This window comes from Stomoxys calcitrans, chromosome 4 (genome assembly GCF_963082655.1).
Source record: "Stomoxys calcitrans chromosome 4, idStoCalc2.1, whole genome shotgun sequence".
Lineage (NCBI taxonomy): Eukaryota > Metazoa > Arthropoda > Insecta > Diptera > Muscidae > Stomoxys > Stomoxys calcitrans.
This window is the reverse complement of record NC_081555.1, coordinates 162198477-162210628: the sequence shown is the minus strand read 5'-3', so window position 1 is coordinate 162210628 and position 12152 is coordinate 162198477.

Here is a 12152-nt window from a genome sequence, read left to right as displayed (position 1 = left end):
ATTATGTATGTCGTAGTCAAATTTGTGATTTCTATTGTCGGAAATTCAAGTTTGTATTTCGGCGGGCTTATAGTTTTTGTATTAGATACATATTGCTTGCAAGACACATCTATAATACCGACGAAATAAAAAATGCGCCATTTCGACAGACGTAGTCGAATATTTGAATTCGACATTCATAATAAGATTCACTAGTAGTTATCTTCATGCTTAAATTACCATATAGACATTATCCTCCATATATATTTCCACTATTTATGATATGTTCCTTATACTATATACTTTTTCTATACTTTTTTCATTATTTATAATAAAATGTAACTTTCAAAAGCTTAAAACTAATTTCGTAATTCTTATTTACTTGGGTGACAAAGTAGAATTTATGATTTTAAGCAGGGCTGCAGAGTCTAGCACTCGACTATTAAGCCGGAGTCGGAGAGCGGTTCGGAGTCGGGGCAAGCGTGCTCAACTCTGAACCAAAGTCCGACTTCGGCTCAATAGTCCCACTTCGGCCTCAAAAACTCGACTGCGGTCGACTCCGCAGCCCTGATTTTAAAGTCGAAAGAAAGGAATATATCAAAAGGTTTCGGGTTGTTTTCCCTAATTTTATCTTATTCGATTCTCGAGACTCGAGGTTTCTAATCTTTTTCCTCCACTTGAATTTTTATTCAATTTTCGGTCTTTTTTGTTTCCTTTCCATTGAATTTCACGAAGGAATACTTCACCTTCTACTTCCCCTGCTTTTACAAGAAGTACACGCTTCTGCTTCTCTTAGCACGATTAGTATCAGTGCACTGTAGAGCGTAATATTTGTGAGCCGACAGATGGCTTTGCCGTTACATTTCATATATCGTCCAAACTGACATTTATTATCCAATATTTTTCTGTTTTTGATAACAACTAATGTCGTTTGTACCGTTGTTGTAATAGCCCCGATCGCTGTTATTGGCTCGCTTCGCAAAACTTTAACCCGTAGGATAGTTCTTTAAAAAAAATCAAATCAAAATAAAAAAATCAAATAAAAATAAAAAAATCAAATAAAAATAAAAAAATCAAATAAAAATAAAAAAATCAAATAAAAATAAAAAAATCAAATAAAAATAAAAAAAAATCAAATAAATATAAAAAAAAATCAATACAAAATAAAAAAAATCAAATAAAGATATCAATTAAAAAATATCAAATAAAAATAAAAAAAAAAATTTAAAACAATAACAAAAAAAAATTAAAACAATAACTAAAAAAATTTAAAAAAAAATTTTTAAAAATTTATAAACAAATTAAAACAAAAGTTTAATTTAAAACAAACTAAACAAGTAAAAGCGTGCTAAGTTCGGCCGGGCCGAATCTTATATACCCTCCACCATGGATCGCATTTGTCGAGTTCTATTACCCGGCATCTCTTCTTAGGCAAAAAAGGATATAAGAAAAGATTTGCTCTGCTATTAGAGCGATATCAAAATATGGTCCGGTTTGGCCCTTTTGGGGCTCGATCGATTTATATGGGAGCTGTATCGGGCTATAGACCGATTCAGACCATAATAAACACGTACAAAATTCAGGGAAATCGGATAATAATTGCGACCTTTAGAGGTTCAAGAGGTCAAGATCCCAGTTCGGTTTATATGGCAGCTATATCAGGTTATGAACCAATTTGTACCTTATTTGACACAGTTGTTGAAAGTAAGAATAAAACACGTATTGCAAAATTTCATCCAAATCGGATAGGTATTGCGCCCTCTAGAAGCTCAAAAAGTCAAGTCCCCAGATCTGTTTACATGACAGCTATATCAGGTTTTGGACCGATTTGAACCATACTTGGCACAGTTGTTGGATAACATAACAAAACACGTCGTGCAAAATTTCATTCCAATCGGATAAGAATTGCGCACTTCAGAGGCTCAAGAAGTCAAGACCCAAGATCGGTTTATATGGCAGCTATATCAGGTTATGGACCGATATGGCCCATTTACAATACCAACCGACCTACACTAATAAGAAGTATTTGTGCAAAATTTCAAGCGGCTAGCTTTACTCCTTCGGAAGTTAGCGTGCTTTCGACAGACAGACGGACGGACGGACGGACATGGCTAGATCGACATAAAATGTCGCGACGATCACGAATATATATACTTTATGGGGTCTCAGACGAATATTTCGAGTAGTTACAAACAGAATGACGAAATTAGTAAACCCCCATCCTATGGTAGAGGGTATAAAAACAAAATTTAAAAAAGTTTAACCCTTTTTGCGCTTCCTTTTATTTTGGTTGTTCTTTTTATCGTTGGATTCTTTGTCCAGTTGAAACCAATTGTCTTTGATTTTGATTCTATTTAGAATAAAAAGCAAAATAAAAACATTTTTAAAAAGTTAAGGCATATTTGATGTATCTAAATGCATTGGCCAGGCTACGAAGATCGCTCTCTATTTAGAAGGACACCAAAGTTTCAACCTCAGTCCAAAGCTTCAGTATAATATGAGGAGAAAAATGTTCAAAAAACATAATCATACCACTTTTCTTATTCGACCTAAAGCCCCGCAGCTCTTATACCCATGATGGATGGGGGTTTATTAATCTACCCATTCCGTTTGTAACACATCGAAATATTGATCTGCAACCCCATAAATTGTAAATGTTATTGATCATCTTGACATTCTATGTCGATCTAGCCTTTCCGTCCGCCAGTCGAAATCTCAATAGCTGGGCAACAAATAAAGATATTCGATTGAGATTTTGTTAAAATGCTTCTTATTAATGTAGGTCGCCCCATATAAACCGATCTTCCCTTTTGAGATCTTAGGCCCCTCAAATTCACAATTGTCCGATTTTGCTGAAATTTTACACACAGTGTTCAAATCGGTCTATAAGCTAATATAGCTCCTATATCAAGCGATCTCCTGAATATTCTTCTAAGGCCCCAAGAAGCTTCAATTTTTTTCTGAATTGGCAGAAATTTTGTACATGTGCCCTTTAACTAAGTTCGTTTGTGAAAAATTTGTAGAAAATCATCCGAATCATGGTATTTACAAAATCCATGATTCGGCCCTGCCGAACTTAGCAAGTTTTTACTTATTTTTAGTATTTTTCCACTCGTTCGGCGTTAATAGCTTAAAATGGCTGTTGAAAAAATATGTTTCTTAAAATATTTGAAGCTGGTGCCTAGAGAATCAAGACTTTCGGGAGCATAGACACTTTTTTTAAAGTATGGTTGAAGGGGCTCGCGGCGAGCCACTTCCGTTGCTAGACGCTTCTCTCTGAGATCCTAAGGTGTATTGTGTTTGCTCTAAAAGAGTGAAGTGTCTGCTTATAATCCTGTAATCGAACAAACTTACAAAATTAAACGGACCTGGCACGGCATGACTGTGTGGGCCTCATTGCCATCACGAGATATTCGGCTGAGATCTTCCGGGCTCTTTACACAGTTTACAGTGACGGACATTCAGCGGTATCGAGTCGAGAGTTTATTGAGACGCCGGGCGGCACCAACTTTTGCTTAAATACAGAATGCCTTTGATACCCGATAGACAAGGCGAGTTATTGGCGTCTTCAAATAACCAATGGCCATAACGTTCCCCCGGAACGAGATTGCTCACCTATGTGAGCTACAACAACAACGACACCAAATAAAGGAACTAGACGGCCCAGGGAGGAGCTCTTATAGTTGAGAGCTTTCTCCAGTCAGCCACTTTAGGCGTTTACATTAGTCCACAATGACGAAAGCTAAGTGCTTGGAGGGAATACAGATAGCCAAAGAGGTGTTCACCCATAATTTTGTGTCTTCTTAGATTATATATTGGGTTGCCCAAAAAGTAATTGCGGATTTTTCATATAGTCGGCGTTGACAAATTTTTTCACAGCTTGTGACTCTGTAATTGCATCCTTTCTTCTGTCAGTTATCAGCTGTAACTTTTAGCTTGCTTTAGAAAAAAAAGTGTAAAAAAGTATATTTGATTAAAGTTCTAAGTTTTATTAAAAATGCATTTACTTTCTTTTAAAAAATCCGCAATTACTTTTTGGGCAACCCAATATTTGCTGCTTTTAGGCCAACTCAACCAATTGGAGGAAAAAACGTCATGTATCAGGGCTCAATGCGGTTGACGGTTATGTTAACTTTAACTGACGTCTTTGAAGAGAAATGGATTGATGATGCAACCTCCCATAAACATCCCTAAAGGGTCAATCCCAAGGCAGCCGGTTGTTCGTACTGAATTGACCCGATGAAGTCCTTCACCGGCAAGGCTGCCGCCTCAGTGTACAACTCACTGCTACAACAACAACATCTCTAAAGGATCGTTCATTCGTGGTACAGATACGACAGTTTTGCTTATTAAACACTTCGCTTAATACAATTTTTCGATAAAACAATGGATTTCTACTGAGATGTTGACACATAGTATAATGGATCGATTATGGATGCCATAGTTGAATTGCGCTGTCAGTTGACAAAATTTACATACGGATGGCAACCTTGAACTTAAATTGACAATGCCAGTTGCTAAAAATGGGATTTTTCGGCAAATACTTTTTTATTGTTTTCAAAAGTACCATGCCAATGGCCGTTTTGTAATAAGTTATGCATCGCCAGTGTGGTCTCGTCAACTATGTCACACGCAGTGAAATAATGTTCAGATCTGTCAGAATGCCACTCTTCGAACTGCGATAGGCTGTCTCCTCAGTTCTCACGTGGACACCTCCATTAGGAGACAAAGACATAACTACATGCTGTCTAAGCAATACCTTCTGGGTTGTTATCGCGGGGGCCATTCAACTCATCATCCTGAGATAGGTAGCCACCACCAGATGCCTTGAGGTGAATCTACATGATCTAGAGTGGGACGTTCTGCATTACAAGAGAGCACCTGTAAATCAAGCGGCTCTAGACCAATCCCATGGCAGCCGGTTGTATGTAACGGATTGACCCGATGAAGTCCTTCGTCGGCAAGGGTTGCCCCCTTAGTGTACAACACATTGCTACAACAACAACAAGTGGCTCTAGACCAATCCCATGGCAGATGAAGTCCTTCGTCGGCAAGGGTTGTCGCCTTGTGTACAACACATTGCTACAACAACAACAAGCGGCTCTAGACTAAATTCATGCAGACACGATAGCAGATGCGGTGAATAGCTACCGTCTGAAAGTGGTGGATGATTTTTTTTGTTAAGTTTTACAAAAATTTTTAATACCCGATTGAGAATATAGTTGGTAGACAAAATCTATATACCGTTCGAATATATTCATTAGCCCGGTCAAACTAAAATCGCTATTATTAGTTACCTATATGAATTAAATGAATAAGGTTCCTTTTAAAGGATGTTTAATATCCATACTTATTTTTAGATGTTTTGAAACTTCTTATTATTTCTTATAGGAAAATAAATATTTTAAAAAACAATAATAATAATATTATGGTGACTGGAACTCCTTTTGAAACTAAGTTGGTTGTCCTAACTTTCGTTTTCCAAATTGTAGGGTATCTAGAACTCCTAGTAGAAGCTCCAAAAATGATTGGGCTTGCTTCTGGGCAGCGTAGCGTCGGGGCCAACTGTTTCTTCGTATTCGTACATAGATTTCATGATTGCTGGGAAGGGGTACAGCTGTCCTTATTTCTCCATCAATGGCCACAGTTTGCAAGTGTGTTTTCAATTGTAACGGCTATACGTAAACAATAACATCACAAACAATGAAATAGTCGAAATTTTTTCTTTACAACGAACTTACATTTCCCTTTGCGGGAAAGTTGAGTTTTAAAATAAAATATAAAAATCCCAGAATTAAGTGGCTGTTGATCCTCATATTTTGTTTTTTATTCAGCTAATTTATTGTTTGCAAAAATTATTTGCCTAGATTTAATGCTCCGAATTGTTATAACTATTTGATGTGTTATTGAACAAACATTGATGTTTTATTGCTTGAAGTGCATCACGATCGTCAGCGTTGCATTTGATGACAATATGCAAACTAATCAGCGGAAATTGCGTGCACATTTGGCATTAACATTTACGCTTGGAGGAGGAATAAATTATGGCGGCATTCCCAGTCTTTTTAGGAAGGGCGCATAAAATGTTGTGTTAACATATAAGCGTGGATCCTATAGATTTTGTGATAGATTACATTGAAAATATCGTCAAATTTGATTTTCACAATAAATTTGAATAAATTGATTTTCACATAAAATTTAGTCGAAATTTGATATTTATTGAAATTTCGTGGAAATTTGATTTCCATGGATTCTCATAGAACATTTCGTCGAAATTTGATTTTCATAGAAAATTACGTCGAAATGTGATTTTCATAGAAAATTGGGTCAAATTTTGATTTTTATTGAAAATTTCGTCGAAATTTGATTTGTATAGAAAATTTCGTAGAAATTTGATTTTCATAGAAAATTTCATCGAAATTTAATTTTTATAGAGAATTACCCCGAAAAGGTCAAATAAAAAAAAATAAAAAAAAGTGGGACTCCACATCTCATATTCCTCAAAAATTTTCCATGAAAAATAAATTTCTAAAAAATTTGCTATCACATTTTTAGTTGCATTCCAAAAATTTGGTATCCAAATTTGGAGTGGATGCCTAGAGGGGCTGCTTACACCAAAAATTCGCCAAATGAATATATAGACCAATCACAACAATAATAATCTCAAACAGGACTTATTTACAGACAATGCAATATAGGGCTGAAGTCCCGGTGGGGGATAACAATGAGCACCAAACGGGCTGAAATTTTGAGCTCCGATCTGTGTGGTGTCATCGTTACACAAGAAGCTTATCTGGAAGCTACCGGTCGCGTCAAAATCAAATTCAAAGTAATTTTCTATGAAAATCAAATATTTTCAAGAAAATCGAAATTTTTAAATTTTAAATTTAAAATTCAATTTTCATAGAAAATTTCAATTTTCATAGAAAATTTCAATTTTCATAGAAAATTTCAATATTCATAGAAAATTTCAATTTTCATAGAAAATTTCAATTTTCATAGAAAATTTCAATTTTCATAGAAAATTTCAATTTTCATAGAAAATTTCAATTTTCATAGAAAATTTCAATTTTCATAGAAAATTTCAATTTTCATAGAAAATTTCAATTTTCATAGAAAATTTCAATTTTCATAGAAAATTTCAATTTTCATAGAAAATTTAAATTTTCATAGAAAATTTCAATTTTCATAGAAAATTTTAATTTTCATAGAAAATTTCAATTTTCATAGAAAATTTCAATTTTCATAGAAAATTTCAATTTTCATAGAAAATTTAAATTTTCATAGAAAATTTCAATTTTCATAGAAAATTTTAATTTTCATAGAAAATTTTAATTTTCAAAGAAAATTTCGATTTTCATAGAAAATTTCGATTTTCATAGAAAATTTCGATTTTCACAGAAAATTTCGATTTTCATAGAAAATTACTTCGAATTTGATTTTGACGCGCCCGTTAGCTCCCAGCTAAGCTTCTTGTTACTTGAGCCCTATATTGCATTGTCTGTAAATAAGTCCTGTTTGAGATTCTTATTGTTGTGATTGGTCTATATATTCATTAGCAAATTTTGGGTGTAAGCAGCCCCTCTATGCATCCACCCCGAATTTGGATATCAAATTTTTGGAGTGCAACAAAAAATGGGACTTTTATAGCAATTTTTTTAGAAATTTTTTTTTCATGGAAAATTTTTGAGGAATGTGAGGGGTGGAGTCGGACAATTTTTTTTTCGAATTTGTCCATGAGCAACTGGACATTCTATTAAGCAACTGGGGCAAACTTCGCACATATGAATGATTGCTGTCCCATTCAAGTTTAAGCTCAATGCTAGGAGACTCCTTTTTATAGCCGTGGACGAACGACGTGTAGCGGTGCGACACTTCTTTAGGGTGTCCGAGTACGACATCCTACAGAAAGCATTCCTTAAATTGCCTTCATCTTTAAAAGGGCCAACCTAATGCTGTCATTACATTATTTAGCATTAATGGTTGAGAATATGGCTTTTCCAGTAGATCGGATGTGCTATGTATTTTTAGAAACAAAAAAAATGGAAAAACTTTGTGTTAAACGTCAGCTAACAGTTAAGATAATTGCCATTAATTAAAATTAAACATGAAACATGAAACAAACTTTTAGCAACATCGGTAGTAAATATTGAATCATTTGTTTGTATCCGTAAATCAATTAAAAAATTATTAACGGATCAAGTGCAACAACTAAAAAGATATCGATTCATGCCTTTCAAAAATTCATGAGCATTGATAGTGGCCCTTCCGACTACATTAAAGCACTTACCTTTTTATATTCACCCCATTAGAGTATGGAATGTGGAATTTTAAAAAAATTTTGGAATACGTGTGTATGTCTGTTCCTTTGACACTCTCGCTCTTGGATTAACAGTAGGTTGTGGTTAATGCAATTCTGATCATAAGTCACATTTATGGGACCTAGACAGGATTAACGTATTGGCAATAGGCACTAAGAAGGCTAGGTCCTTGCTTGCTTTAAAAAGATGAATTAACTTAAAATAGACCAGCAGAGAGGCCAATAGGGTATTTCATTTCTTTTCTTCATGGCTATCAGATACTATTCTCATAGCTTGAACAATACAATGAAAGAGAAGGGAAGGAAAAAACTATGCAGATGACAAGAAACAAAAAGAGCCAGTCGAGAATTAACCCAGAATTACAAGGAGGATGTGTGCTTGGGGAGCGAGACTCTATCCCTGGAAAGAGACGTACAACTATAATCCTGCGCCTTTTCTCTGCAACCGCACAATAGGTGCTCGACTGCCTCCCAATCCTCTTCATTACCACAAACCCTCCACAAGTCCCTCTCTTTTTCTGCCAAGCGCAACGTTATAGACCTATCGTTGTAGCCAAACCAAGGTCGTGCTTTCCAGTCACAGTATAAGTAGCGTCCTCAAAACCTTGACCCTTATAACTTACAGCATAAGCATATGACCACACCCGAAATAAGATAACTAAGAGTACAACATGGGCTGGGACATTGAGATCCGATCTGTGTGTTCATCGTTGACACGAGAAGCTTAACTGGGAGCTACCGGGCACAACCCCTGGTTGCGGATTGTCGATTGCTTCATACGGAGTAACTATAATTGCAGTCGCTAACAATCAGCTTAATCGAGTGGACAGTCTCAGTGAGAGGGCAGGCGGCACCGGCTCTTGCTTAAATACTGAGTGCCTATGATGCTGGATGTGACAAGGCGCCTTTAAATAATTAACGATCGTCACGTTCCCACGGTGATCAGTCTTATGGGCCGGAACGAGCTTGCTCACCTTAAGGACCTTGACGAGGATCGCTACCTCCATATGCAAATGTGGCTACAACAACAACCACATCCTTCATAATGACTTCTAAGCGGATTATTTCTGGTCAGCACGTCAGCGGGTTTGTTCTCTGCTTCTCTTGATGGCCCGGGACCCAGAAAAGTCCGATTGCCTTCCCTCCACGTATATCGTCATAGTCTATTCGGACAAGCGTGCTTGCAACGAAATCATCGCCGGGACTCGGACCAAAAATGCAAATTTGCCCATGAACATTCCACTAAGAAACTCGGGCAAACTTCTCACATATCACTGAGGGCTGCCCGATTCAAATTTCAAGCTCAAAAACAAAATAAAAAAGGATCTTGGACCACCGTCTAATGAGCGCTTCACATTCCACTTGGGAACTGGGCAAACTTATCACATATCACTGAGGGTTGTCCGATTCGAATTTTAAGCTCAAAAACTTAAAAACACTCAGACCACCGTCTAATAAAAGCTACACCTGTCAGGAAGCCTATATGATTACCTAATTTCTAGGACCCATTAAAAACTCCTGCTTCTATGCTCACTCCAATTTGGGTACATTTGTGCATACAAAGGGTGATTTTTTAGCTATTATCTTTTTGGCAGCACTGGTTTAAACAGCTCACGCTCATTTCGTTTTTTGTTTCACTGTTCAATATCTTCAGTTTGGTCTATAATTTAACCATGAATCGTCTTACAAACGAACAACGCTTGCAAACTATTGAATTGCATTGAAATGCATTGGAAGACAACATTGGAGCATTTATTCAACATCTTCAAAGACTATATTATATGGACCGTACTATCGATTCAAATAAAGATGTCATGCATTTTTGTGACAAAGGCATTACATCAAGTATGTCATTGAGAAATAAGATTAGCACCGCCCCATTATTATGTACTTTCTTAATCATTCTGCGAGGGAATAGCTGAACATAGCCTGATGCCGGGCCAAACCCCATGGGTGCGTATCGGACAATCCAGTGCACCAGGGCAATAAATTTTCCTAAAGTCTACGAATCCCCTTCATACCTAAAAGCTGCAAAAGAGAAGACAAAACCTTTCCATATGGCTTTTCTTAAATTGCAATAATCCTAAATACAGCTTCTTTTTAATTTCCCTTTTGAGACCCCCCATATTGCCATATTCACGCTACATGTCCGCTTTGGGTTTGTTAGGTCAAGCAAATCAGAGGCCTAATTCTCGCATCCGTTATCGAGCGAGTTTTTGTTCGAAGATTAATTTCGTTCCTGAGGTACAAATTAGATCATGGCTTACGATCGTAATTTGTCAAAAAGTTATCGATTTCGGGGAAGAAAAACCGATAAGTTGAGCATATTTTGCCATCTCAAAGGTAAACAATGCAAATAGTTGTTGTTAAAAAAAGTTGCTACTACTGAAAAATAAATAAAACATGTTTTGAACAATATGCAATTGTTTTTTTAACGATATGTTAATGTTTTTATACTATATATTGTTGTTTTATGTGAAAGAGGACAAAAAAATATCGCCTCTAGCACAGCCATCGGTGCTTGTTTGATGTTTGTTTTTTCGGGTAGGCAAAAGGAGAAGACCAGCCAAAATACAATTGGATAAAGTCAAAACGTTTTGCTTGAAAAATAGATTCAGCTGGTCATGTTTGTAGATAATTTGCTTTGCAGAATTTGGCTTAAGCACAAAGTTAATTTTTGTCCAATTAAGATACCAAGAATGTAAGTGTATTATAATTATTGTTTTATTTTATGAAATAAATACATCGATGTCCTATTTTTAGCCTAGTTTCCTGAAAATAGACGATAATTTGTTATTTACAATAGGTAAATTGTTGCGGGCAAAAACTCGCACTTTTCTATTCGAAGTTTCGAATAGAATTAATCGATAACGATGCCATAATCCAAAAAATGCGAAACTCGATCGCAATAAGTCGATTGCAGATGCGAGAATTAGGCCCCAGTTTTGCTCTAAGTGAGTCCCTACGGACATGCAAACCAAAAGGAAATTGATTTTCTTATAAAAAAATTAAGCCTTTACTGTTGTTGTAGCAGCGTTTTGTGTACTGAGGCGGCAGCCCTTGCCGATGAAGGACTCCTTCGGGCCAATCCCGTATATGATTGTTCGTCTTGTTTTAAAATATAAAATATAAAACGTCATTTTCTTGCTGGCAATCCAGCGGTTCCATCATTTTTGTGGTTTTTATTATTATACTAACCTCACTACAACTGAATATATGTTGATCCCGACAAATCCTTTTTCGGAGACCTTTCTTACCATATAATTTTTTATGCAAATTTTTCATCGCGCACATAATTAAGGATACAAGAGTTTTTTCTAAAAAACGATCAAAGTTATTAAGCATTTTTAATAATTTGTAGCAGAACCATTCTTATTGATAACTGCTTCACGGACATGCATTGAATTTTTGAACGAGCACTCTTATCGAATTGTCCCAAAACTTTTGCTTTACATGACGGGATATATGGTTTGGAACATTATACTACTGAAATATCCAGGTAACCGGCATATTTTCGTCGACATATGGCAACATTATATCACTTAAAGTCCTTGCGTACTGGAATTGGTCCATAACATCATAAATTTTGTGCAAAGGTTCAACGCCGCGTGAAGACATACCACCCCAAAGCATAATAGATTCCCCACCGCATTTGAGAATAGCTCGAGTGTACCTTGGATTGTACTCAGCGCACTTTGGGCGGCGAATGTGCTTTTTACCATCAGAAAAGACTTAGTTTACCCTTTTCCATTCAACAGACGTCGAGTGGCGGAATTCGACGTTTTTGGTTTCGCTCCCACATTAAAGGCATCTTCCGGAAAATTCTTCCCATTTATCCTATCTCCCACAAACG